We start from the raw sequence: 26,753 nt of genomic DNA on the forward strand, positions 1-26,753 counted from the left end.
CCTCACATGTCCAGTGGTGAACAGCCTCCTTAGTACCTCTCATGCCAAGGAATCCCAAAGTCATACTGAATAATTTCATATACATCCCAAATTCAAGTTAGAAAAAAAATATGCTGTGACTTAAGTGGCACCATAGGTGATCAGCTAGCATGAGATGATCAGAGTACACCACTATAGAAAGGGAAATTTTTGGCAAAGAGCATGGGACACAACTAGAGACCCATAAACCAGGAGTTTAGTTCAGCTGCTCCAAAGGGGATGAAGGACAGAGCCAACTTCACCAGGGCTAAAGCATCCCATTCCATGGATGCTGCAAATCCTATATCCCCTCAGCCCCAAATCCTGCTAGACTTCAAATCTTTTAGTTGAAATACACTGTCTTCATTTTCATCAACCTCTCCCAGAGCTCAATGTAATCCCATCATCTGCACAGCCTCATGATCAGAAACATCAACCTGACCAAGAGCTGCTCCTCCAGCTCCTGAGGAGGAGCACTTATGTGATTTAGAAGTGATGGCAGTGCCCACACAGACTGAATCACATCTAACTCCTCTCTGTCATCAAGTGGGCCCCTTCACATCTAAGCAGAACCAGAAGACTGAAAGTACATTTGTTTTTCAGAAGATGTGCAAACCTGGCAATGTGACCTCCAGCCATACCAGCTCAAGACCAGCATTTTAATTTAATTCAGTACCAAATTTAGCACAACTCTCACAGCTCTTTCCACTGTTCTCATCGGTGAGAAAACACCACTTTTCTAATCATCACTTCATGAAGACATAAACAGAGGCAATGTATTTTCATCCACCTTTAAATTAAATCCCTCCTTTCATCCAAGACTCAATTACAGGACAGAGGTTCTCCAGAAGCCTGAGATACAGTTGTTGTTAGGATGGTACATCCTAAAGCTTTTGCTTCTCATTAATTCGCAGTTTCAGGTTTTCATTTCAAGAAAGATCCAAGTCCAACAACAATATTCACAGGTGTTGGGATTTGGGGGTGGAGGAGGGAGAGGAGTGGGGTAGTGAGTGTGACATCACTTTTTGAGGGTTATATTTGTTTAACAAGGAAGAAGAGAATATGTGAGGTTTTGGACCATTTCTTAGCTGCTTGGGATTAAAAGGGCTGAAAGAGCTCAATAATGAACACCAGAGAGCACAAAAATTATTAGCTTTCAATGGAAACAGACTGATTTAGTCAATAGCCAGTTGGACCTCCAACTACTCTGGCTATATGTGCAGTTATTTATGTATCTGTAATTGGTGTGTCTACAAATGTATATAATCACATTTAAAGTTTATCTGTAGAGAACACAATGTTCATAAAAACTATTTAAACTCATACAAAACAAAACCCCAATCCCCAAACAAATGACACATTCATTTAGTCTGAATCCAAAAGCTGCGCTTTACCAGTTTAAGCATCACACTATTTTCTTGATACTATTTTCTTGAGGAAAAGAAACCCCATACTATAGCTCAAAGCAACATATTTTCCTAGTAATATTTCCATTCCAGGCACAACAATGGATATGTTGACATTTATTTGCTACGTGTCATTATTTAAAGTGTTACAGCTACATTCCTTTTGCTTTATTAATGGTTTGTCACTACAGCCATGTCTACACTTGCCTCATTTGAAAGGAGAAAACAAAAAAATAAGAAAACATAAATAAAAAGGGCTTCCTGTATTTGCCAGGTCTGGTACGACCCCACCAGAGATGATACCAGCAGCAGTACTGACTACAAGGTGCAGCCATTGGCTGGAATTTTTGGCAGTATTTCACAAAGATGTACTCCAGGCAGAGTTAAGACATCTACCACGAGATTGGCAGACTTCACTGCAAAGCCAAACCCTTTGGAAACAAGCCTCATGGACTTTTTGAGCTTATTTGTTCAACCATCCTACTTAAATTTATTAGCCATGCTCTCACACTCCTCCTAAAGCCCAGGGTTCCTCCTTCCTCAGGGGATGCAAAGCTGATTAATACAAAGAAATTGAGGTCTGAACACAAACAGTTTATTTTTCCTTCAAATTGGGAACATCAATGGAAGAGAACACCAGACTCGACTCAGAGAGCCAGGTCACATTCCAGGATATGAGAATTCTTCCTTAGCTAAAATATGAACTGCCAAATACGAACCCACAGCCTTTTTTTCAGGTACTAACTCAAATTTGGGGTTTTGTCTAGAAAGCTGACTATATTTAAATGTTAAAAGGATATTTCCTGTGCGTCTACATTCCCTGGGTTTGGCTGGGACAGGTTACAACAATGCCAACATGGAGTGAGAGGCTGCATCTCCCTGTCTAGCTTCCTCCAGGAATATGGAAATCACAGCTTTCCACTTTGCTGAAGAGCAAGGAAGAAATAACCATCCAAGTTTGATGTCTCTGTCCCCAAAGTTCCAAATCTTTTGATGTCTGCAAGTTACTGTTGCAAACTTGATTTTCAATTCAGTACTGCAACCTTCTACTGATCCCTGAGATGACTCCATTTCCTTAAATTAATTCAATATGGGAATTAGTAATACATAAATTAGTTGCACATGGCACCATAGAGAAAATTCAAACACACAGAAGAATGAAGCGTAACTATCACAAGCGCAGTGTCCATGTATGGTCAAAGAACATGACCCAACAGGTTACGTCAGTTTTCCTGAAATTCCAAAAGCAGTGCAAACCACATCAAGATACCCAATTCTACTTTTCCTAGAAGGTTTCACCCATGATATTTATAGGGCTGGAAGCCAAGAACATTTTTCTTTCTGTGATTTTCTTCCTACCTTCTGTCTTCTACAAAGCCAAAGAACCTCTTCCAGCTATGGCAGACAAATGCACAGAACCTGGCAGAAGCAAGAGGAGTTGTGAGTATTGAGTCCTGTGACTGCTCTTTGCAAAGACTTGATTTTTATTTGCCTGCAGCAGACCATTAAAAGCTCCTGAACAAAGTGTTCTGCTTTTTTATCACAATCATCTGGAATTACAGAAGTTGTACTACAACAAGGACAGAGAGTTTTCAATACTAAGTAGAGCCACATACCCAGGTTTATTTAATATACAATTAAAATTCAGTGCTAAATGCACATTTTATTCCTGCAGTGTATATTTAGGGGTATTCTGCCTGAATAGAAGAGAACACACTGCAAAAGGAGTAAGAAGCTACCCCACCTTCAATCCTAGCCTTGATAAAAAAGTTCTTGAAACGTATGCAGTATAAACTTGAAATGGAAGGACTTTATCTTTCCTGACTTAAAAACAGCCCTTACCACTTCCCCATGAAAGAGCTGACACAGAGATGGTACACCACAGGGTGACACAGTCTAGCAGGTCCTTTCTACCACTACTTTAATACATGTACTGTAGGAACCCCTCTTCTACCATGGTAGGGGCTGGGTAACCTCCTCTTGCACAGAGGCTGTTGCACTGGCCAGAGAAATAATCCAAGCCAGCAGAAGCTTCCTTAGTACTTTACAGCCATGGGCAAAGCCAGTTCTGGTGTTACCAAAAGCCAAACTCTGTTGATAACTGCCCTGCTGAGCAGCAGTCACAAGGCAACTCTTTCTCTCCCCAGCCGGACCAGGTTCTGCAGTGAGAATATTCTGAAATTGGCAGTTCTCTGACCCAAAAAGGAAAGGATTTGTGACATCTGATCTGCATCCTCCAAACCACATCCCAACAGCACAGTCAGCCCAAAATCTCCAGCACCACCTGCAGAACTGAAGTGAACACAGGACAGTTCCCCATCCACTGCCCTGCACCAACCCTCAAACACTTTTGTTATAACCAGGACAAGAAGAATGAGGAATTACTTAAAAGGGCCTTGCCATGGTTAAAAAATACATATGGAATCACAGGTTCATGTCAGAGGGACACATTGGCACACTGAGAGGTCAGATCTTCAGAAACACATGCCCTGAAAAAACTCACTATGGAAAAGATATACAGTAAAATAGAATGGCAATTAAAAAAAAAAAAAAATAATTTAGTATTCACAGAAGCCATTACCTGCAGCATATCTTATTCTTCTTCCGTGAAGAGAAATAGTCCTGAAATTATTTGCTATTTTTCAAGACATTATACGTGCAATTGAAGAAGCCTATCAAACCCTGGCATGCCAAATCATGTTACTGCTGGTTATTATACAGTTGAAGAAATGTGTGGCTTTCTAAAGTCATTTTGAATAATCTTTTGAATAAGAGAGAAAAATAACTAGGAAAAAAATCTGCTAGTACATACAAGGAGAATATGTATACATAGTCTTATTTGTACACACACATTCTTAGACACTAAGAATTTAATATGGGTCTATTAACCAATGGGAAGGCTCTGAATGAGGAGTGCTCCTTCTGCACATTCCTGCTAATGCTGGAATTTATGTGCAAGAGATGAGAGAACTCACACACTGCCCCGTTTGCCTACTGTATTTTGTACAGCACATGTTGAAATTCAGGATTAATTAAAACATACATAACACAATTCTATTTTCACTGAAAAGCAGAGTGGTAAATATAGCTGCTTTCAAGAGACTCTTGCCATGGCTTGCCACTCCAATTGAAAGAGGAGTGGTAATAATTGTTCATGTAGAAAAGCCTCTCGAGACATGAGCAGTACCTGGAGGTATGTGCACAGATGGTTGGTCAAGGCACAAACAGTCTGGAATTTGTCTTGTCTGATGTGCTTTCATTAGTTTAGTTAAATCACATCCGTCTGAAGCGTCACTGAAACCTGAACACATTCTTTCTCTGTTTAATTACAGACACGGTAGATTAATTTGGAAGCATCCAAACAGAGAGGCTTCTTCATAACAATTTTGAAGAAATACACGCAATTCTAAAAATCTGTTATGACAAAAGAAAACAGATTAGAGGGAATACATATCCACAATCCACTGGCATTTTATGAAGAGGTAGTGAAATGCCTGCTGCTTGCTCTCTGTGCCATTTCACAGACACAAGTAGCTGGATGCTATCTCCAGCAAGCTGAAAAGCATAAACATCCTCTCAAAACTTAACCACGGTAATTAATCAGTGGGTTTATTCCCCTCTCGTTTATTTTAAGCAACAACACATTTCAATGTGCATGGTACATTCCATCTCTGAAGATGGAATTATCAGTAGTATTCAATTCTAGGCAGGATCAAGGGAAGTTAACACTGTTTTTTCCCCACACTGGTGTTGGATTCCCAAGGCAGAAATCCAGAGGGTGATGATATGAAGATTTTCAGTAGTTTGCATTTATTTAGACCTAAAATTTGACCTCAGATTTTCCAGGCTTGAAACTCCATTATCTTAAAGAACAACAAATTTGTGCTGTAACCAGCTGCACATCCCTCATAGGAAATGTTTGTCATTCAGGAACAGAAAAACCATTGAAAATTGGTTCCTAGCTTAACCTTGGGAAGATATGGAACAACCAAGTAACTTCAAACACGTACCAGAAATGAGCATCAGGAATGGGGACATCAAGTCAGACTGCATCATGTTGGAGTGTCTTATTTCACAGGGCAAGTACAACTAATCAGCAGATAATAGCTCTGATGAAATATTGGAATAAAGCAACCTGGCACACAAAGGAACCTTTTACCGAAGGAAAACTTCACCCAGCTAGGGGTTTTTCCCCTTGGTTTTCCAGAGGAAATCTTGTGAAAACTCATGTAGGAAAAGAGAGCTTGCCCTCCCCTCCCACCACCACCCACGCCTGGGGTGTGCAGTGCCTGAAGGCCATCATATTCATGTGCAAGCCTTGTGGAACTGGATTTAAGGGAATAATATACACCAGGGGTGAAACAGACCTTCAAAATTTTTATTAGGCTTATATTAGCTATGGCTGAGCAGAAAAGCCACAGGCAGACAAGCTAATCCAATGGTTCCACAGCATTCTCGCTTCTGCAAATAGTATTAGAGAAGCAAATTCATCTGCTGCTCAAAAATCAATTCCAAAACATGCAAACACACCATGGCTACAGCCTGCACTGCTGGTAGAAGAGCAAGCTGCAGAGACACCTTGTATACAACTCACTCTCACCATGTGGGTTTTTCTGTGCTTTTTCTTCAATCTGAAAATTAAGCTAGTCATTTTTGCTATTTATATTCCTTTCCTTCTTTGTTTTCACACCTTTCTTTCCTCACCTTCCTCCATATTAATCATGACGGATAAAGGGACTCACGAGGGATGTAGCTGCAAAAATAGAGAAGTTTTCAAGCACACAATTTTCACACTATTTCACAGTAAGTCTTCTAAGCAGCCATAAGCTGAGTTTAACTCTTCTTGCACAATAGTGGCCAATTACTTTCTTCCCGTGATTTTTAGTGCTGTTTTTGACACAACTTGGCTTTAAAATAGCAACTACTTCAAGCTTTTTTTCTCATTTCATGAGAAATTATTTTATGCACTTCCAAAAATACAAGCAGCAATTAATATTTCAAACTAATTTGTTGCTCCTTGTCCACCCTTAGAGACATTTGAGTTAAGAGAGTTCTGGGAGCTGTTTAATTGCCAGCTGTACAATACACTCTCAACTGCACTCAACATCTCTGTGCTTTTCTAGAAGACCGCAAGTCACTTGAAACAGGATGGGGACAAAGCAGGAGTAGACTTAGATCATATGATTAGGAAGAAATTCTTCCCTGTGAGGGTGGTGAAGCCCTGGCACAGGTTGCCCAGAGAAGCTGTGGCTGCCCCTGGATCCCTGGGAGTGTCCAAGGCCAGACTGGACAGGGCTTGGAGCAGCCTGGGATAGTGGAAAGTGTCCCTGCCCATGGCCCAGGCTAGAATAAGCTTTAAGGTTCCTTCCAGCACAAACCACTCTGTGATTCTCTGTTATTCTTTGATGACATCTGCCTCTCCACAGGTCAGCAGGAAAGCCCAGAGCACTTCCAGCTGTGGTCCTTCACCAGGGCAATGAGATGAGGATGACAGTGGCCCAACAGCCCTCCCTCCACCCAGAGTACAGGCTGGTCCCTAAATGCAGAGAGCCATTCTACACAACAGAGACAACACTGCACATTTTCTAACTAAAGAATCACCCTTTTCAGGTTCTCTGTGCTCTTCGTTGCCTCTGACAAAAGCAATTTGCAAGAAATATTCACACTGTCTATAGCAAGATCTTCAGTAAGTTTAAACACAATTGGAATAGCCTGCTATCTGCTTGAAGCAATTTGTGTGAGGAGGAACAACTCCCTTCAGTCCAGACCTACACCCATCTACAAACTGGGCCCTGATCCTGCAAACATTTGCACTGGAGTACATCTTTATGCACTCCTAATACTTTTATTAAGTACGGAATTCCCCCAGATCAGGGCTGCAAGCCCAAGAACGTGCCCAGGGACACATGCAGAACTTCTATGCAAAGAGACATTCTTGCACAGAGGTGAAAGTCAGATAAGCCACAGGTATGCTTCATCTATTTGCTTTCTTCCTCCATTTAATAGCCAAAGTATTAATCATGGTTACAGGTTGATAAGCACACCATTTGTCGATAAATACCCTCCCTTTCAACTCTGCTCTCTCAAATAATAATCTCTCTGCAGTAATACCACAAAGACCTTGGTTATCTCTCCTGGAGTTCCTGTGCAATGGGGAATCTACTAGAATCAATGGGGTGGGGATTACTTTTTCTTTTACCCCTAATTAAACTACGAAGCATAGGAAGGGGGGGGGGGCTATCTATCATATCAATCTGCAGCTCTTGAAAAGCCTGCATACCAAATCCCATTTCCAACAAGGTCTCAGCACACCTTTGTGCAACACAAACTTCGCTGCTGTCGCCATTCCCCGCTAACCTGACTCCGGGCTGACGCTGCTGCTCTGACAAAGTGGCTCATTGTGTTCTTGTGGGAAAGCACTCCGCAGAGATCTCCCATTCCACCCTGGGATTCAAGAACAGGCGTTCACACGGGGCAGCCACTGCAAGGGAGCACCTCTGGATGGCTGCCGGAGAGGTTTCTCATGGAGGAGGAAAGTTGAGCCCATTATTATCATCGTGCTCACAAAATCCAAGTGCTTAAACCACATTAGTAACAAGAAAACCAACCCAAGACCCATCACCCAAATCCCATCACTAACTTTTCAGCATCAGGAGAAAATGTTGAAGCTTTATTACACCATCCCTCACTTTCACAGAACATTAAGTACATTCTTCAGAATTTCTTTACTTTTCTGAACTGCTTCATGAAAATGAAGACAGTATGATACCTATGAAGGCTTCTCCTAATTGGAGATAGACAGAAAATTACTTTAAATAAAGACCTGAAAAAAAAGAAACCACATACAAAAAGTCAAGTCATTATTCCATTTTTGATTAATTTTGGTATCCGGACCTTACAGGAAAAAAGCCTCTCCCACTCCAGGTATCTGATTTTTATCTCCAATGATAATAAAGCATCAATGAATGAAAAAACCCCAAATCTTTAAATGCATAATACTAGGGGGTTTGTTTTCTTTAGGGTGGGAAGACAAAGAGTCTTTACCTATGCTATGCTGAATGTGCCACCTGCTGCAGCTAGAAAGCTCAGGTTATCAATTAAATGGTTTAAAAGGGAAAACCTTTGGGGTTTGCTACCTCTCTGAACTGGGGCACAGTTTGCAACACAGACTGACAGAGAAACAAAGTGCTGTTTATACACCAAGGACAATCCAGTGGGGTCACCCAGCACTCAGGTGGTCTGTATCCAATTGAATTCTGAATCCTCACCCTTCTAATATCACTCCCATACTCTGCCAAATCATTCAGGCAATGGAATGAAATTATTCTCAATAAACTGTATTGGTCTTTAATAATACTAAATACAATTAAGTACTGAACAGCTTGTCTTATGAATTATGAAACCAACAGCACTTAAAACTACACCAAACCCAGAAGTGTTGGTTGAAAGGCAGGTTCAAGGCATGGTGCCAGCAGGACAGATGCTTTTCCCACCCTGGGTGAAGTTAAAAGCAGCTCCAATCCTACCAGTTACAGGAGTTACTCATTACTAAGTTACAAGTCTTTGTTAATTAAAGTTTCCTAATATTTCACCTATTGACTTTGATACCACAGCTTTCAGGTATGAGCAGTATTATTAAGGGGCTTCAAAAAAAGCTGTGGAAAGTCAAGACACATATACAAGCCAATAGCAAGAACCAGGATGACCTAAGTAAAGGAAAGTAAATTCCTGCAAACTGATTTTTTTTTTTTTTAATGCAAAGTTTGTATTTAATCAAAAAGGGCACAGTCATGCTTTTTTATATTTCCCTATTGATACAAGCACACACAGCTCCAATGAAGCTAATTAAACCCTTGAAGCTCAAGTGAACTTTACGCATCCTTTAGATGACAAAATTCCAGTCAAGCAAAAAAACTTAGACAAGCAGCAGAAAGCAAACCAACTTTCAAGCTTCATGTCACATGTACCTGAAGTTTCATTTTCCCTTGTTACACTTAGGGAAATTAATTTCCATAACCACTTGTCAAACTTTAGAGGTGCAGGATATAGAGTCTATCCAAATACAGATAAGAAATCCATCGAAAGGAAGAGTCAGAATTGCTCAGGCTGGAAAAGGCCATGAAGACCACTGGGTTCAAATGTTAACCAAGCAGTGCCATTTGTGCCACTAAGCCATGTCCTTACGTGTAGTATTTACACATCTTTTCAGTACCTGCAGGGCTGGGGGCTCCATCACTTCCCTGGGCAGCTATTCCAAGTTGTTCTCTGCACAGGTTGGTCTTACTAAACATCAGTGGGGTTTTGTCATGAGGAAAAAAAAGAGTTTGTGCACTTTTGTTACTGCTCTGGGAGACACCAGGGTTCGTCCTTCCCTATCCCTGGCTCTGTAACAGCATTCCCAGTCCCATGGATACATCACACTATTCCAGCTTCATCTGCTTCCCAGGCTGGCATAAACAACCTGTTTGCCACTTAACAACATGGGGTAGATCCATTGTACAGGCTCAGAGCAGACTAGCAGAAATAAACTCATCATTAACAAAGCACAGCTCGTCTTTGAGTCTTGTTAGACAAAATCTTTTTGACTGTGATAATCTTCAGCAATAACCATCCACAGGATTTCAGCCTTCTGGGAAGAAACTTAAAAAAACCCTACCATGTTCTCTAATAAATTTTTTATTTATAATTCCAGCTAGAATTCAAAAATTAAAGTATTTCAGAAAGGCACAGGAAAAAAAACAGCCTTGCCTCCTAGAATATGTAAACCTGAATTTCAAGAAATGGGCTTGGTTAGCATATGGGAGTGGGGATAATTAATAGCAAGCAGTTCTGGGGATTTGGGGAAAAGGTACAAATATACAGTTCACCCACAGAATGTCAATAAACAGGTGAGAACAAAAGATACAAGTCCTTCAAATATAAGAAAACCCATCTCATAACTCAGCTGGAAGAAAGCCAAGTGATAAAAAGACTGAAACTACAAGAAAAGCTAATTCTCTGGAGGGTTTTTTCCTACAGTATATTTAATAAATATAAAAGATTTTACCATTACATGCCCTGACAGCCTTCAGCTTTTCCTGGACATTGCATCTCACTTTGCCTATTGCAGAAAAACTCATAGAAATCCTGATGGAGCAAAGAATGTTACACTGAGTTGAGGTCAAATATACAAATACAGTATATATGTATATAAATAAATTTGAAAAATTCAATGTGGCTTGACAGCAGCTTTTCTTTGACAGTGGAGGAAGAAACATCAGAATATCAGCAAATGCAGGAGTTTGCCTGCAGGGTTCTGACCGCATCAGCACAGGACTTGAGCAACAAAAAAAGCTTTCCTAGTCAAATTTAGTTGTGCTCAATTTTACCTGAATGACAGAACTGACACATGACCCGACAAGATTTTATTCCCAGGGAGCTCTATCGAGGCACACTCAGTTTGGGTGAATAAGCTGGAACACCCAGGTGTTATCACCGAAAGTACAGCACAATCTCAAGTCTTTAATATTTACATTCTGACCCAGTTCAGTCACATTTTGGCAACACAGAGCCCATACAGATATCTACCTTACACAGTTAATACAGTACACAGTTAATCAGTGACAAACACCTACCCATTAACACCAGTTGTTCTCCCAGCTAAAGGCTTCACAGGTACCAGAGATTCAAGCAGATTGCTTTTGTTCCCCAGTTTCTAAGGTGAGGAACTCTGTCATCATTTGAAATGTTAATATCTGGTTTAAAAAATAAGTAAAATAGATATTCTCTACCTCCACCATATTACTTTTGGGGCAGGGGAGGAAGATGACATGTCCGTGCAACAATTTTTATAAAGATTCCCAAAAGTAATAGGCCCATGTAGAAAGAAAACGCACTCCTCCTCTCTCTCATGTGAACATATTCCTCCTCCCATTTGTCTCTCTAGTCCCTAATCATAACTCCAGGTTGGTACAGAAAAACAGCCTGGGTGTTCAGGGGAGGTTTAACCTGCTGATGAGAACATGAGCAGTGGTGCATGCTGCAGAGAAACCCCACAATACAAAACACCTGTTCAGCACCTCATCCTCCTCCCAGTGCTCACTAAGGAAATTCCCTCATCTTTAATGAATTTGGACTATTTTTCTTCCATCACCCCAGATGAAACTTTAACCATAAGATTTTTTTTTCTCTAACCTTGCTCTGTGTTCCCAGGTACTGCTACATCAAGCCCTGCTATGTGAATAATTTAAATCACAGATTGCCCCTCACCACGAGTGCCAGAGGTACCTTACAGCTCACAGAGCCCGTTAGAGCACAACACATCTGAGTCAGTGCTACAGCTCTGCAGAAAGTCATCAGCATTGTCCACCACAGTTTGAAATACTCACAAGTTAGTACTGTAAAATTCAGCATAACTACCAGCTGCTTTACCTTCAGCACCTTCTCTGTTCAATGAAGTGCAGAACAAGATTTATTATCATTTCCATCAGAACCTCAACTTGACACAACTTTTAAATCTGAAGCTGAAGAGATGCTCTGATTTTCCCCCTTTCTCATGGATATACATCAGTGGCAGAGAAATCACAGAGTACTTGGTCTGAACTAACAGATGAGCTATCCATATTCATCTAAATTGAGCAGATTATAACATTTATTATTAAGAACATGTCAAAGTACATTAGTCCTTAAGGCTTTTTTTGAACACTTCTTTAATTGATCAAACTATGGAAAGCCACTCTGTTACTAGTCATTTACTTCTTATGACAAACAGTAGTGGGTTGAGCCTCCTACCTGTAGACACAGTACTCAGGCTAATAATAAACAAAGAAAAAGCAGTTGTGAATCCCTGACTGCATTCTGCTTACAGCATTAATACTGAAGCATCGTTGAGGTTTTAAAAGGATTAAGAATTCCTGAAGATTAACAGAAGGCTGATTTTAAAAAATGGAGGTATCCAACATCACAGATACTTAGCTGATGAGCCAGTGGGATTTTTAGACCAGCTAACAGACTGGAAATTCACTCTCAGAAGTCACCATTCCCTCTAGCAAGAATCAGTATAGGAAAAGAAATGTAATGCAGTAAAACATTATATACCAGCTGTCAGACCTGTAACTGATACTGTAACAGGGATCTACATTTGTCATCAAGTTACTCAGTCACTGGCAAACTGCTAATGTAGAACTACAGCAAGAGAGCTCTCCATCCCAAATATAAATAGCTATGCCAGACAAAGGATAAAGTCTTTATTTTAGGCACTTACGTTAAAATCAGTATAGCACAGTCAAACACAATGTAGAAGTCAAAGATTTTTTAAAATATGAATTCAAGAAACCTAATCAGTGGCAAGAAGATATGACCATGCAGAACAAGTGCATAAAACTCACTGCTGGTTCCAAACTGCAGCATCTCAAGGCATGCCAGTGGCCCCAAAACCAAAACAAGATGGGTTCTGTTCAGTAGAACAGTGTCAGGCCACTCTCCTTCAATACAATCAATCTGGTAAATACTTTTTCAGCTTCCCTTGGCACTTTTATCTCCTTTGGGCTTCAATCAGGGTCCTGTTCTTCCCATATCTAATCAGAAGTTTGCTATCACAAGTCATGAGGTATGTACATATAAACACATACATTCACGTTCATCTACATAATGGGTATAAATACCTTCATCTATCCTAAGACCCTTGGAATGCTTTAAGCCGTGTTCAGAAATAAGCAAGTTCAAAGAACTACTGAAGTGGCCAAGAGCAAAATCTCAAGTTCTCCCTCTCTTTTTTCCTGGATTTAACCTGTTACCAAATCCTGTGAGGGCTGACAGTATGTCCTTGAGCCCTGACTCCCAGCACGCCTGCATGCCAGAGCCTTACAGCGTTCCGGGGAGCACAGCTCCTGCCACTGGCACATACCAAAGATTCCACATCATTTTTGCATCACAAGTAAAATGTTCTCATCAACTTGGATTTTTGTTATAACACGTTACTCCAGCCTCAAAAAGTGCAATCTCAGCATGGTAAGCTCAGTGTTCTTTCACTAAACTTTCTCTTGGGTGCTGGGGGTGCAGGGAAAATGGGTTAAATTCGGACACACCATAATCCTCATGTTTCCAAAAACAGATTCCAGCTATATACTTTAAGAATGTCACACACCTACAGAATTGTTTTCTCTTTTTATTAGCTTGGGGAAGATAGGAACAGGGTAGTTTACTAATGCCTCACATCTTCATTACACTGCCTTCTTCCCACAAATTTTACTGAATTGCCAAATACATGTTGCTAAGTTTGAGGATCTTACAGGAAAATGAATCCTTTATGAAAATACTTGTTGCTAGAAACACACACACAAACAGGAAAATAGATGGTAAACAATAAATTCTCATTGTATTTAATAGCCAAAGTTCTTTGTTCACAACAGCTACTCCAGAACACGCAGCCACATTCATGGGATCGAGTGAATTCTATCTGGAGTTTACAGAAGGAAGCATATACAAACAGCCTCACAAAGGTATTTTCCTAGCAGGAAGCTACAAGCACTTCTCTGCTGCTCCGGCGGCGGCGGCCCCGCTGTCAATGGGGGAGCCGTGGCAGCAGTGCTAAGCACGCTTTACTTTCACTATGGGATTAACCAAGATCACAAATCACCAATTAAATCCTGCTTTATGATTTAGGCTTTAATTCATTAATGAATGCAAAGGCAAAACATGCAACAGAGCCTGATGCAAGTCAGTCAGGAGAGCTTTGCTCTGGCTATCCCTGTCCCAAGACTAAGCCCTCTTTGGAATTAAATACCATTTTAATCAACAATGTTCAAAAGTCTCATTTTTATACTAAACTTATGGTTACTTGCTGTACACTGTTGACAGCAATAACTAAAAATCACTGAATATTCAATGTGCAACTAGGCATGCTGGTGGTTAGCCAGTACTTAAAGGGTGTGTATTTTTTTGTTCTCCAAAGCTTATCTCTTTGTTTAAGATGGTAAAATTAAGGAGCTCATCTTCTGCTATGTACAAGTTTCCTTCCCCAAGTTCCATTTTGTGCATTTTCTGCCAATAATAGTGTTGAAAAACAAATTCTTGAGGACAGGAAATATCCTGAGCAAAGGATATCCAGCTTTATGACACTTAAAATGCTGCGCATTCCTCCTGATCTGTCACTGCACAGGCCAGCTGCCGGCATGCGAGAGCGTGTGCAACGCCTTGGGGTGGCCAGGAAAGGGCCTCCCACTGCATATCCCCCCAGGATTCCAGCCTCACAGCTTTGGATAAACCAGCTCCTTCAGATTTCTTCAAGATTTCCCTTTTCTGTGTACTCAACCCCAGCCACCTCCACGGTCCAAAGAGACGTGACGCAACACAGCTTTCCAAGCACCGCTGGCTATCAGGAGCACATCCTCCCCAAAGTCTCCTGATAAGGTGCTTTAAAGTATGCCCACAACCCTCATCTTAATGGCCTAATCTGATGTAGGTGGCTTGCCCTTTCAGAGATCACTTGGTTTAATTTCCTCAACAACTGCACTCCACAAAAGCAAACATCCTGTCCCACTTCCAGAGCCAGATCCCAGTTGTGGCAGGCAGCTGCCAGCAGTGCCGGCATGAGGGGAGCGGGGACGAGCGGCACGGATCCAGCTCATGCTGGGGAGCTCAACCAGCTGTCCTGTTACAGAGCCAGCTCACCCCTGCAATGGGCCAGAAGTTATGGTAATGGACAGGTTGTTGTCAAAGAAAGTTTGACAGCTTCTCAAGCAGCCCCTGGGCTCATCCCACCCCCAAACTGGGGTTCCCATGAGACCAGCTAGGGGCCCTACAAACACACTGTTAATTACACTTCTGTGGGTAACAGCAACTGTACAGAAATCTCAAACTTTTAATGAGGACATCTAAATTACACAACATAGATACCAGGGGTAGTCACACAACCACCCACCTGCTGTGTAACTCTTCAATGCATGGCCATGAAATAGTATCAAAGTTGACGATTCACATCTAACTTTTTCGCAGGAGTCAGCAGGTTACACTTCTTAACTAAAGGCAGGCAAATCTTAATCACGCCCATTAAAATCAGGATTCAATCCCTTCAAGGCACTCTGACACTTCAGTAGCTTTCTGTCTCTTCCTATGAGAACAGGCAACATCCAAAGCTAAATGCAAAGGAGCAGTTGAGGTAGAGCCAAGGCTGCCACCTCTGGAATGAGGGCATCTGTTCCACAGGGAAAAAAAGAAAGCATTGCAAGAAATTAAAGCACTAATACTGACAGAACAAAACCACAGCCATGACATTTGGACCTTTTTAAAATACATTTCTCTAAAGGTTTTTAAGTGCCACTTATTCTTTCAATAGGCACCCAAATCTAGCCTCAGTAATAAAAAATGCTTATGCTTTACATCTTCACTGGTCTCTATTTAAATACATTTTCTTTACAAGAACACCAAATCACTGTGGTTTTACTGGAGACAACAAGGGGCTAAGGCTCCTGTAGAAGATCTCAAAATAAAACCAGCTGCCATTTTTAGTATGCCAAAAATTACGGCGTTTCTTGGAGTGTTCTAATACAGCCTTAGCCAAAGGATATTCTCATTCCAATTAATTACACTTGCAACATCTGACAAGTTCATGGGTACAGGAAGACCCATTCCAAGGGAAGGTCCCTGTGCACTGGTCCTTGTGTCAGCTCAGGGACGTGGAGGTACTGACTCTACTAACTCTGTCTTAGTGCAATGTTCAACTTCACACCCAAAGACCACAACAACAACCAGCAGCACTGCCCACTAACTGGACACCAACCTTGACAGGTGTAAGTATATTCAAAGGGGTTTGATTAACTGAGACCAAATATAAATGTACAGTTAAAGTTTTAAATAGCTACATTGGATAGAAGAGAGAAATCATGACTTTCACAACAGATAGCACCTGCACCTCAACTCATGGCAGAACACACCTAAAGACATTTACTCAACTACGGCCACAGTTTTCATAAGAGTAAGTACTCCCTTTGAAAAGCAGTTCCACAGAGAGAAGTATGTATCTTGTCTGAACACCACATGCTTGGACACACTCAGGCTTCAGTCAGCACTGCAGCAACAAAAGTTTAATTGTAGTGTTACTCATTTCTATTGGCTTCCCTTTTTAGCTGGCACAGGTTAGAGTCTACTCGGTGCCTCACATCAATAACTGATGTTCAAAGTAAAATGCAAAAAAAGGACGTCTTGATCTGCTCACAAGCACAGAGCAAGCACTTTATAATAAAGTCATGTTTATTCTGGAACACTCAGTGCCTGGGGGAAACCTGCTTCTAGAAATATTGTGCTCAAATATTTTATAGTCCCAGCAATGCCCACAATCCAAATTTCCTCCCAGCCAGCACAGAGCATCACAACTTCCCATCCACCTCATGGCAGTTCCCAGGTGAAGCTTGATGGTTTCTCCAGGCAAAACTCACAGTGTTGGACTGACAATACCTTCAGGTCTCTGCTCTGATATCGCCTTTTTATCCCATCACCAACCCTCCACACCCACCAAACTTCACCAAACTAGTGAGTCTGAACATTTAAAAGCTGAAATCAAGAAATTTCCAAGGGCGAGAAGCTACATTAGACATTGCCAACAAGCTCTGACTAGACTGCAGGAGCAAGGAAGAGATTTTGGAGAGCACAGTGTCTGCTCTGACACATCTGCCCACAGGGCATAAAAAGAATAGAGCCAACAATGTAAGCAGAGAAATCTTTGTCCTTAGGTGACACTGAGGCAACCTACACATGCCAAAATTGTTGTGCAATTAGTATGTTCTTAATTCTGTACCCTTAGAGAAGTGTACTTAATCAAATGAAAACAACGTAATGCAAAATAAAGCAACCCAAGAACTAATTAGCTAAAAGATGTGGAATGGAAGCAAAATGAAGTGTCTAATTATATATCTTCAGTTCAGCTGTACAACACACTACAGACCTATAAAGAAAAACCATACCACTTGCTAATTTACTCTAAGCAATCCAACTAAACACCACTGCTGAATAAAACTGAAGAGAAAAAGTTGAAGTCTTTATCACAAAAATGGTTAAAGTCTTTCCAGTGAGTTTCACTGAATATTTTTAGTCCATTGAGGTTAAACGACAAACTTGAACTGAATTCACAAGATTCAAAGCCTCCTTTAAGACAATTTTATGCAAAACAATTAATTTGAAGACATAATAGCCAAAAAATGAGGTTTTTCTGAGGATTTCTCCAATATCTGTAGAAACTGTATACTCTCCTGTATACTCAGCATTTATTCTCACAGCAGCATCTCAATCTGCAAAGCCATTAAGTCTCCTGAGAAACTGGACTGGTAATAATTCATCAGGGGATAATTTCTTTCAAAAACCTTCATCTCCATTACTGCATTTCTTTGCCACTCAAACACACTCCAACACTGACATTCTCAATTGTGGACGTACAATCTAAACACAAGCTATTGAAGCTGATCAGATCACTGACAATTTTAACAGCTTAAAAACTGAAGTGTTTTAGGGATAAATGTCTTGAAAACAATGAAGCTCTGCTGATATGCATCAGAGAGAAGGCCACCTACATGCTTGTCAAATTCCCATTTTTGTTCCAACCTGAAAAACCACTACAGAAAACAAGCATCCATAGGAAGGTGAGTGAAACAAAAAAGGTAATGGAGCATTTCAGAGGATATAAAGTCCCCTGAGACATTTTTCCAAATTCAGTTTCATAGACACTAAGTGCCAAATACAATGAACATTTCTGAAGCTTTTTTTCTGATAAGCTGGCTTTAGTTGTTTTCTTTTTAATTATATGTCACCATCACTACTTCAGTAACAACACCTAGCATCCCAAATCCTTCCAGGTGTCCTGGAAATAACACCAGCACATTCTGCAGAGAAATGCTGTAGCCCTTGAAAATGGAAATAAGTCTTTCCTTATAATATCAAAGCAATTGTTATAAAAATTAAGGCATTTTCAGTACAGCATACTAAATTCAATAAAATTCAGTCCTTGAGTAGGAATGCATGAATTTAATTCAATCAGATGGACTCTGGGCTCTTTCTCATTAGGAGTAAAATAGATTAAATGTCAGAGTATTTGCCAAGATATTATCAATAGTTTCATGAAAATAATGAAGGTAAAAAGATTGGGCCTTTTTGAGTTGTCTTAAGTACAGTAATTTTCAATTTAAAGAGATTTTAAGGAAGACTTCAGAAAACCATTTTTAGAAATACTCAAGAAGCTTTAAGCTTCACTCAACATGCAAGTTCCCATCAAGCCACATTAACAGTCCTCTAAAAAACAGAATTAACCAAAAAGATGCTTGGAATTCCTTCTGCATTACACAAACCTTCCCATCTGCAGTCTGGCATCCCAGCTCTCTCTAATGCCTTCACTGAAATCCTTCAGCCAGCCTTGGGCAGACAAAGCCCACTGCCAAAGCCAGGTGTCCCAGGATGTGAGAGAGGAACAGCAGCAAGGGGACAGCAGCCCTGGTGCAGGTGACCCTGTGGACCCCAGCTGAACTCAACTGAGCCCACTGCTGTAAGAGCAGACCTCCACGTACACACACAGGAAAACACGACCTGGGGGCTACATTCTTGGGTGGAAAAACCAAACAGATCTCATTAATTGTTGCTCCATATCTCAGCCTTTTTTTTTTTTTTTTTTGGATGTGTCCCAGTAGCTAAGATTTCCAACCAGTATATTAAAGTAGATGTTAATAATCTAGTAGTTCTTTCCACCACCTGGAATCCAACACACACCTCTGCCTCTAAGGTACCTGTTACCTCTCTGTTATCCATTCATACCTTGGTATTCCAGCGTTAGAGTTGTGCCTGCACTTCAAAGCTTGCTATCCCTTCCCCCATAAGGACAGGAGTAAAAGATCTGTGGACAAGCACTTCAAGTCAAACACACCCTTTGCTATTTCAGGCTCTAACATAAGCAGATTACAGCTCAGCTGTGTTCTGTCTGAACTTTTGTTTCTCTCTTGCCAATACTGCACTAATTATCCTTGAGAAAAGACAGACTTTAATTAACAAGAAATGACCAACTTTTATCTATAAACTCTTCCTTCCCATCCAAGTTTTGCCTCTAAGTAGCTATTAAACACCAAGTTTTAGCAGTGAGTAATTAGGAGATACCCTTACCACACAGAGTTAAGGCAGAATTCAAACAAAGCAGGAGACACAGGTCATGGGGGCTGCCAGGGATGCCCTGTCCATGGGAGAGGCCAAGATGGACCCCTGCCCACGGCAGAGCCTTTTTCCAGACACAGTCCATGTGCTCCTGCTGCACACACTGTTACAGCCAGGCTGGGTGCCTGCTAGCCACTGCAACCTGCTTTGCAGTGAGTAAATATGAAGACAGACAGATCTCTGTCTCAAACTGTTGAGAGAAGATCTTTCTTGATGCCCTTTCATACAGGGAATGTGCAAGCCCATCTCTTCAAACATGAGAAACAAAAGCAGAGACAGCTTCAAAGGAAGGAAAATTAGTTATTGGGACAGGTAGCTAAAATGAACACTGAAGGAGAACATGTAATTTAAATGAAATCCAGGTAGTTGAGCTGGTTCTTTTAACTGGCACATCACCTGCTAAGGAGTCCTCAGAACAAGCTACCCCACACACACAGCAGAGCACTGAGGAGACAATGAGACTCCATCTGTAGCACTTCTGCACTTACCTTCTGTTAACCCTTCTCCTTCAGCATGGGAGGTGGTGCTCAGGGAGAACAACCACTGATTTTGATTTCAAACAGCACAAGTGCTGAAAGACCAGAGGCAAAGCACAATACACTTTTTGTCCATTTAACAAGGATGCTTCCCCTCTGCAGTCCACCCCAGCAGAACGTCCCTGCCTGCTGGGGAGCACTGGGGCAGCAGGCACAGGAGGTGTCCCAGGACACACTGTGCCCCACTCAGGTACAGCAGGAGCCTCACTTGACCCTCGCTGCCTGTGCCAGGATGGACCTCAGCCAGCAGCAAGGGGAGACAGATATTCAAGGTTGGCTTCCAGAGCAACTCAGGTAGTTTGACTCACTGAGCCAAAACAAGAATAAAGGGAGTGGGAGGCAGGACTGACCTTTCAGTAGCAGCACCAACTCAGGGCTGTGTCATCAGGGCACAAACTCACTCTGATGTGCATCAGTAGTATTTTATCTACTGATATGTACATGGAGCTGGATCTCAGCAGCTTCTTTTATAATATCATTATGTTTAACTACTTGAACTACTCCTCCAAGTTCTGTATGGCAGGCAAACACTTGTGAAACCATTTCCTTCCCCCAGTGACAACAACGTACTTAGAGAATTATTTGATTTACACCACAAACGGAATTCAAACATAGCTCAAGAGCAAACAAAACTTCCTGCACCATACATACTTAACCTATATAAGATGTGTGAAAAACCTCAATGTTTTATCATCCTTGTGACTTGTGCACTCAATACACAACAGCTGCAAGTTTCATCTTCACAAAGCCAGTCAGAATCATCCCATGAGAACTTTTGAATCACCACAGCAATCAAGTGCTATTAGAGGGAGATTAATTGGAGTCAGTACACACAGTTTAGGTTTAGAACAACAAATGCTGATTTCCCAAAACTGATGAGAACTAAAGAGGAAAAACTTGAAAAAATTTATCTAAAATTGTAAGCGGTTTCTTTTTTCCAGAAAAAACAACTTGAAAAATTATGATTCCCTTGTTGGACAAAGGGGGGAAACTTAAACTAAAATCCTATCCTGATACTATGGTAAGAATAAAAATGTAATGCAGCATAAAAAGGGGTACAAGAGGGAAGCTAAGAATAGGTAGTGAAAGTAGTACAGAAATTTGGTAAGTGAAACCAAGGCTAAAGTCAACACAAGTCAGACAAAGAAAAATAACCATGACTTGCAAGAAAACAGAAAATGAGCTGCATTCTAGAACAAACTAAGGAGGACTGAACTACAATAGTGGTATAACCCCACTGAAAACAGAAGTGAAAATAGGGCAAATACTGCAGAGTAAAATAATGTAACAAATTCTTCCCTTTGGTATTTGGAAGAGCCACAAAATGCACTTGTTGACTTACCCTAGTGGGCAAGTCAGCCCCAAAATCTTTCAATTAAGTTTTGATTCGAGCTTTTAAAGAAGTGCCTGACCAACTGCCAACAACAGGACACACTGATGCAGAGGGATGGAGCAGAGAGAGACTGCGTTAACTCAGCACCAGCAGCCAAGAGGGAAGCAGGCTGCCCAGTGCAATTACACCCCATTAGTAAGACACAAATTTCAGATAAAACAATCAAAAGTCAGTGAAGGATTCCATTGATAAGAAATGCAAAGATAGGAACATAATCAGCACTGTGGTTCTACATAAAACAGGTCCTGTCAAACAAATCCAAGTGCGGTTTTGGCCATGATTACACCTTTGGCTGGAGATAGCTGTGTTAGCACACGTGTGTTCCTTAGCCAGCATCTCACCTGGTACCACGCAACACTGATAAAAGAGGTCACACTGCACAATCAAAATGAAATCTCTCCAGTGTATTAAGAGCTGGCCAGCCAACTGACCACAGATTAATCTGGGAGCTGATAACACTGGGTGTGAATCAGCCAGGGGGTGCAGACGTGCCCCACTGCCCAACACAAGTCACAGCAGCCCTCTCAAAGGGCTGGAATTTTTACATGGTCCCAGGGCAAACAAGGACTGGATATTAAAGAACAGTAAGAACCAGTGAGCAGAAGCAGGAGCCAGGAAACTCAGAGTTGAGCACAACATTAGAAATGAAAATCCAAAGATTAGCTACTGAAGTAGATGGAATCAGCCAGGGGAAGTGAGCAGTATTTCCTCCTCTTATGGAAACATGACTTCATGTGCTCACCAGAAATATAAATTACAAGTAAGCCAGGATAACTTTATCCTTTCTAAAAAAGAACTATAACCTTACTAAATCAGGTATATGCTATACTGCCTACTGACAATTTTATTAGTTTGCAAAGACCTAGTTGGCATTTGTAAGGGAACAGTTCTTGTCCTCCTACCCACAGCAAGTCAGCCTTGCACAAAGGCTTCCTATAGATACAATATAATATGCTGAGCAGAAGGCAAGTAGTTACTGCCCTCTTGCCAAGGAAACCTCCTCCAGGAGAGGCTTTCAGAGGTAGGAACTGCACACTGGCACTTGTCAAGAGCTGTGTTGGGGAGGGAAACCCCCAGACATGTGCAGACCACTAATAAGATTTCTAGTCCAGCCTCGACTGAAACAAGCCCCAAAATATCTCCAGTATTTTTGCCTCTGTGTCTTGTTTTCTCAGCTGCAAAATGGGAATAATGAAACACATCACCCCTGTTAGTGCTCTGGTCTCTTCCAAGGGAAGAAGAACTAGCATACTGGTTATTCACCAGTGTTTATTTAATGATTTCCTACTAAAACTGACAGCCTGCCCTGGCCAGTAACACTAATTATCACTTCACAGGATCTGTTTGACTGTCCACATTAAAAACTACAGCTTTACACTGCAAGTTTTTTCATATTGACCTTCCCAAATCAGGAAATGCTTAGCAGTTTGTGGGTGAGACAAACTAAACCGCACTACCCAGCCAGCATTAAATAAAGCCCCACTGATCACTTCTGCTGTGCTCCTGGCTCTGCCAACCTGCCCAGGGATGCTCCCTCTGCCCCATTCCCAGCCAGGTTCTTCCAGTCAGCTCCTGGCCTCCCACCAGCCCTTTCAGTGGAAGCTGAGTTAGTTCTTGTTGCCTGCGTTAACTTTTCCCCTGCCACAGTAGGCTGAAGTCCCATCGGAACGATAAAAATCAACTCCAACATAGCCTGCACCAACTCAGCCACGACTGAGCAAGTGGCCACAATGTGAGATGCTGTTCCCAGTTGTTCCATTAACTGCCCAGTCAGAGAAGTTTTAAATTAAAAAAAAAAAACAAAAAAAAACAACAACAAAAAAACAAACCAAGAAAACCCAGTTTTAAGTGCACTGCTTATTGTGATTTTTAATTAGCACCAGGATTTCAGATAGTGCACACCCATGGCCCCAGAAGGGGGGTGAGGGGAGTACGTGTGTGCGCTTGTGAAACCATTGTTCCTCCGTCAAATACAGCTCATCCTCCAGCCCATCCGAGTTCCCAGCTGCCCAGTCACACAACTTTTAAAAGTTCAACAGCTGGGTGTTTTATAACCCTGGAGAACTCCCAAGCCAATCCTTACGTCGCTGGCAAGGAGCCCTGGCCAAAGGCTGGGGACCCCGCGGGGTTCACCTTCCTCCTTCTGCTGCTGACAAAGGCAAAGTCCAGGCTCACAGCCCGGCACAGGCAAGGCAAAGTCCACACTCACACGCCCAGCACACTGTTTTGTAAGCAGCAAATGACAGAGGCATCGGGCAGTGGCTGGGATCCAGGATCTGCAACCATCTGCAAGTTTGTTTGGCTTTTGTTTCAATTTCCAGCGCTGATGGATAGAAACAAGCTCCCAGTTCTTGTGCATTAGCATAAATACAATTAAAACTACTTTTACCCCCCAAGCAGCTCTAGAAAAGGCACATCACAAGTTTAAATGAGTGTTGATAATATATTTAAGTAAAACCTGACTCTTTAGGACAAAAAAAGACACCACCCCAAACAAAAACCTCAACTGTATCACAGAAAACAGTTTTGTCAACAAGTTTCTGTGACTCCCATTGCAGAAGAAAAGGCTCAGATGAAAGTCTGCAGGACTCGCTGCATCCTCCTCTCTCCAAAGAAACATTAATTTCTGCCTGACACAAAAGCATTTCTGCTGGGAAAGGGGAACGCCACAGGTCAGTATTAAAGCTATTTCAGCGTAGCTACCAAGCAATTAGCTGGATAATACCTTCTCTACATGCTGATTTTTTCCTTTTCCAGAGTCCTGTTGCAAGCAGAACTAGCAATTTGCTGGTTTTACAGCCACTTCTGAAGTTGCAATGACCAAATTTAAATGTTCCTTTCCTTATCAATGAAAGTATTTCTACTTTGGCACTGCACATTTGTTCACCAATTTAACTTTTAAAAAAAACCTTTACCTTGTATTTCAGTATAGCTTCCATCTTCTACCAGCAAACAAATTCAGACACTTTGATTTTTAAATATTTAAATTCACATTTGCATAAGCCTGACCTTGTTACATTTTTTTTCCCCTAAGACAAAGTGTAAACAAAAATTTATCTTGCATTTTGATTTTGCTTTGAAGCCTGTGATTATCTGAAGAATTAACATACTCTTTCCTAGAGATTATCATTGGTAAAGTTTTGGATACAAACCCCTCCACTTTGATAAGTGATCCACCGCTTTTGGAAAGTACCTTTATTGTTTGACCTGATGTTCAAAGCTCTTTGAAAGCTGCCCATCTCCTTTCCTGGAACTATGCTACATCAGGACCTTCTACCAATAAAAGCAACAGAACATGAAAGTGAAATTCCATCAGGATTGCAGCCATACTGTTCAGTACATGAAAAAAAGGATTAGATTTATGAATTTTGCAGCTGCAATGAATGCTCACGATATTTTTGTCAGAGTATATTCCAGGTTCTCTCTTCTCCCACTTGAAATCCATCTGCCACTTGTACCCTCCTTATTCATACATGGAATATCACAGCCACATATTCTTGAATAGTCTTGCATTAAGCCCTTACATTACAAGTACTTGGGTCTTTCTGCATGCCATAAGTTGGCTCCTGTTTAGATAGCTGGGCTGGGTTTTGGACTAAGCTGCTTGATAAATTCTAAAGAAGTTTTTATTTACTGACATCTTGCATCCACACATTCATCTGCTAGCACTGGCTTTTGGCTTAAAACAGTCCTGTATGCCTTCAGTGTTTACCTCTCTGATGGATTTAGAGATAGTAAAGTTCATTGGAACCTCTTTCCTGTTAAATATTTCTCTATCTCATCTTACGAGAAAAGCTTTCCACACTTCCAGTCATGCTTGTAACCCTCACCTGTAACTTTACCACTTCAAATTTACCCATCTTTCACTAACATAGGTGATCAGAATGCATACACGTTCCAAAACAAATCCCAGAAGAGCTTGCAAAATAGTGTTTATCTCCCTTCCCATCTCTATTAAAAGCAAAATAAGATTCCCCCCTTGGGTGGGTACCTTTCTTCATGGCTGTATAACCACTATCAGACCACGTTCACACTCTGGTTGAGCAGTTGCACAACGAAATCTCCATATCTGCTTGAAGAAACTCCAGTGCTAATATTGATCACAAAGGTCAGGAAGAGCTGATGTTGGCAGAAAAACAAAGAAAACCTTTGTCTAATATACTAGAATAGATAAAAATTGTATTTTTCTGTTTCTTCCTTCCAGCTGTGTATTTCGTGTATGATGAGAGAAGAGTTGTTGCTTCCCTTTCTCATCTGCCAAATCCTTTCAAAAATGCACAAGTTGAACATTGCAAAACATTTTCTAAGAAAAGCAGGGATATGCAAAAATACTAAATCAGTGATACTTTATATAATACGTAGCCAACATAAAATACTCACTGAAGAACCAGTCAAATCATCTGCAAAATTTTTAAGAGAAAGTTTTCTTCATTTGAATCCCCTACACTTTGCATACAGCTCCCTCAGATTATCTTGCACTTGCCAGGCAATAGGAGCAGGAGGAGGAACAAGGCAGGACCTCACTGCACCCCTGCCCAAGCAGAGAGAAACCTCCTGCCCAGCCAGCCATCCTGGGAGAACCCTTCAGGGAACCAGCAGACCACAGTTACACCTCACTGGCTCCACAGAGCCAAGACAGTTAAAAAAAAATAAAAAATGACACATCCATAATTAATGGAAAGTAACTCTTCCGAGGACAGAAGAGGAGGGAAGCTGACAGATCCAATCTGCCATCCCCATATACTTTCTAACTCAAATACAAATCCTCTGCTTGCCATGTGAGGTTAGCCCAGGCAGCAGGCCAAGGCTTCGCTTTTCCCTCCCCAAGTGAAAGGACAGATCTGCCGCTGCCACGTCGCTCACGCAGAGCCAGAGAGCAGCACCTCGTCCCCACCCAGCAGTGCCCACAGCTCTGCAGCTGCAGCACCACCACGTCACAGCTGCTAACCAGGCTGGATCAAAAATCTGCTCAAAGGTGCTGTTATCACTGCCCAAGTCAACTCAGTCGCCTAAGAGCGTATTATTGTATTTGCTTCTATTGCATTGTGAGAGAACGTCATGGAACCTTAAATTACAGCAGGGCCAATAATAATAATACACTTAGTCTACTTGCAAACTAAGCCAGTCAATACTATTTTCCATTTCTTCACATATCCGTATTTTCTCCATCCCAGTTCTCACATTTCACTCACCTTCCTCCCCTTGCATTTACCCAACAATTGAAGTTACACCAAAATC

At 41.4% G+C, this 26,753-nt stretch overlaps 1 protein-coding gene across 1 annotated transcript in view; it reads right to left on the reverse strand.

The window, feature by feature from the left end:
• The window catches only part of FNDC3B (fibronectin type III domain containing 3B), a 182,610-nt gene that overhangs the window by 146,387 nt on the left and 9,470 nt on the right, over window positions 1-26,753 (reverse strand). The gene's annotated exons all lie outside the window — the stretch shown is intronic.

The sequence above is a fragment of the Parus major genome, chromosome 9, assembly GCF_001522545.3.
Source record: "Parus major isolate Abel chromosome 9, Parus_major1.1, whole genome shotgun sequence".
In the NCBI taxonomy this organism is placed as follows: domain Eukaryota; kingdom Metazoa; phylum Chordata; class Aves; order Passeriformes; family Paridae; genus Parus; species Parus major.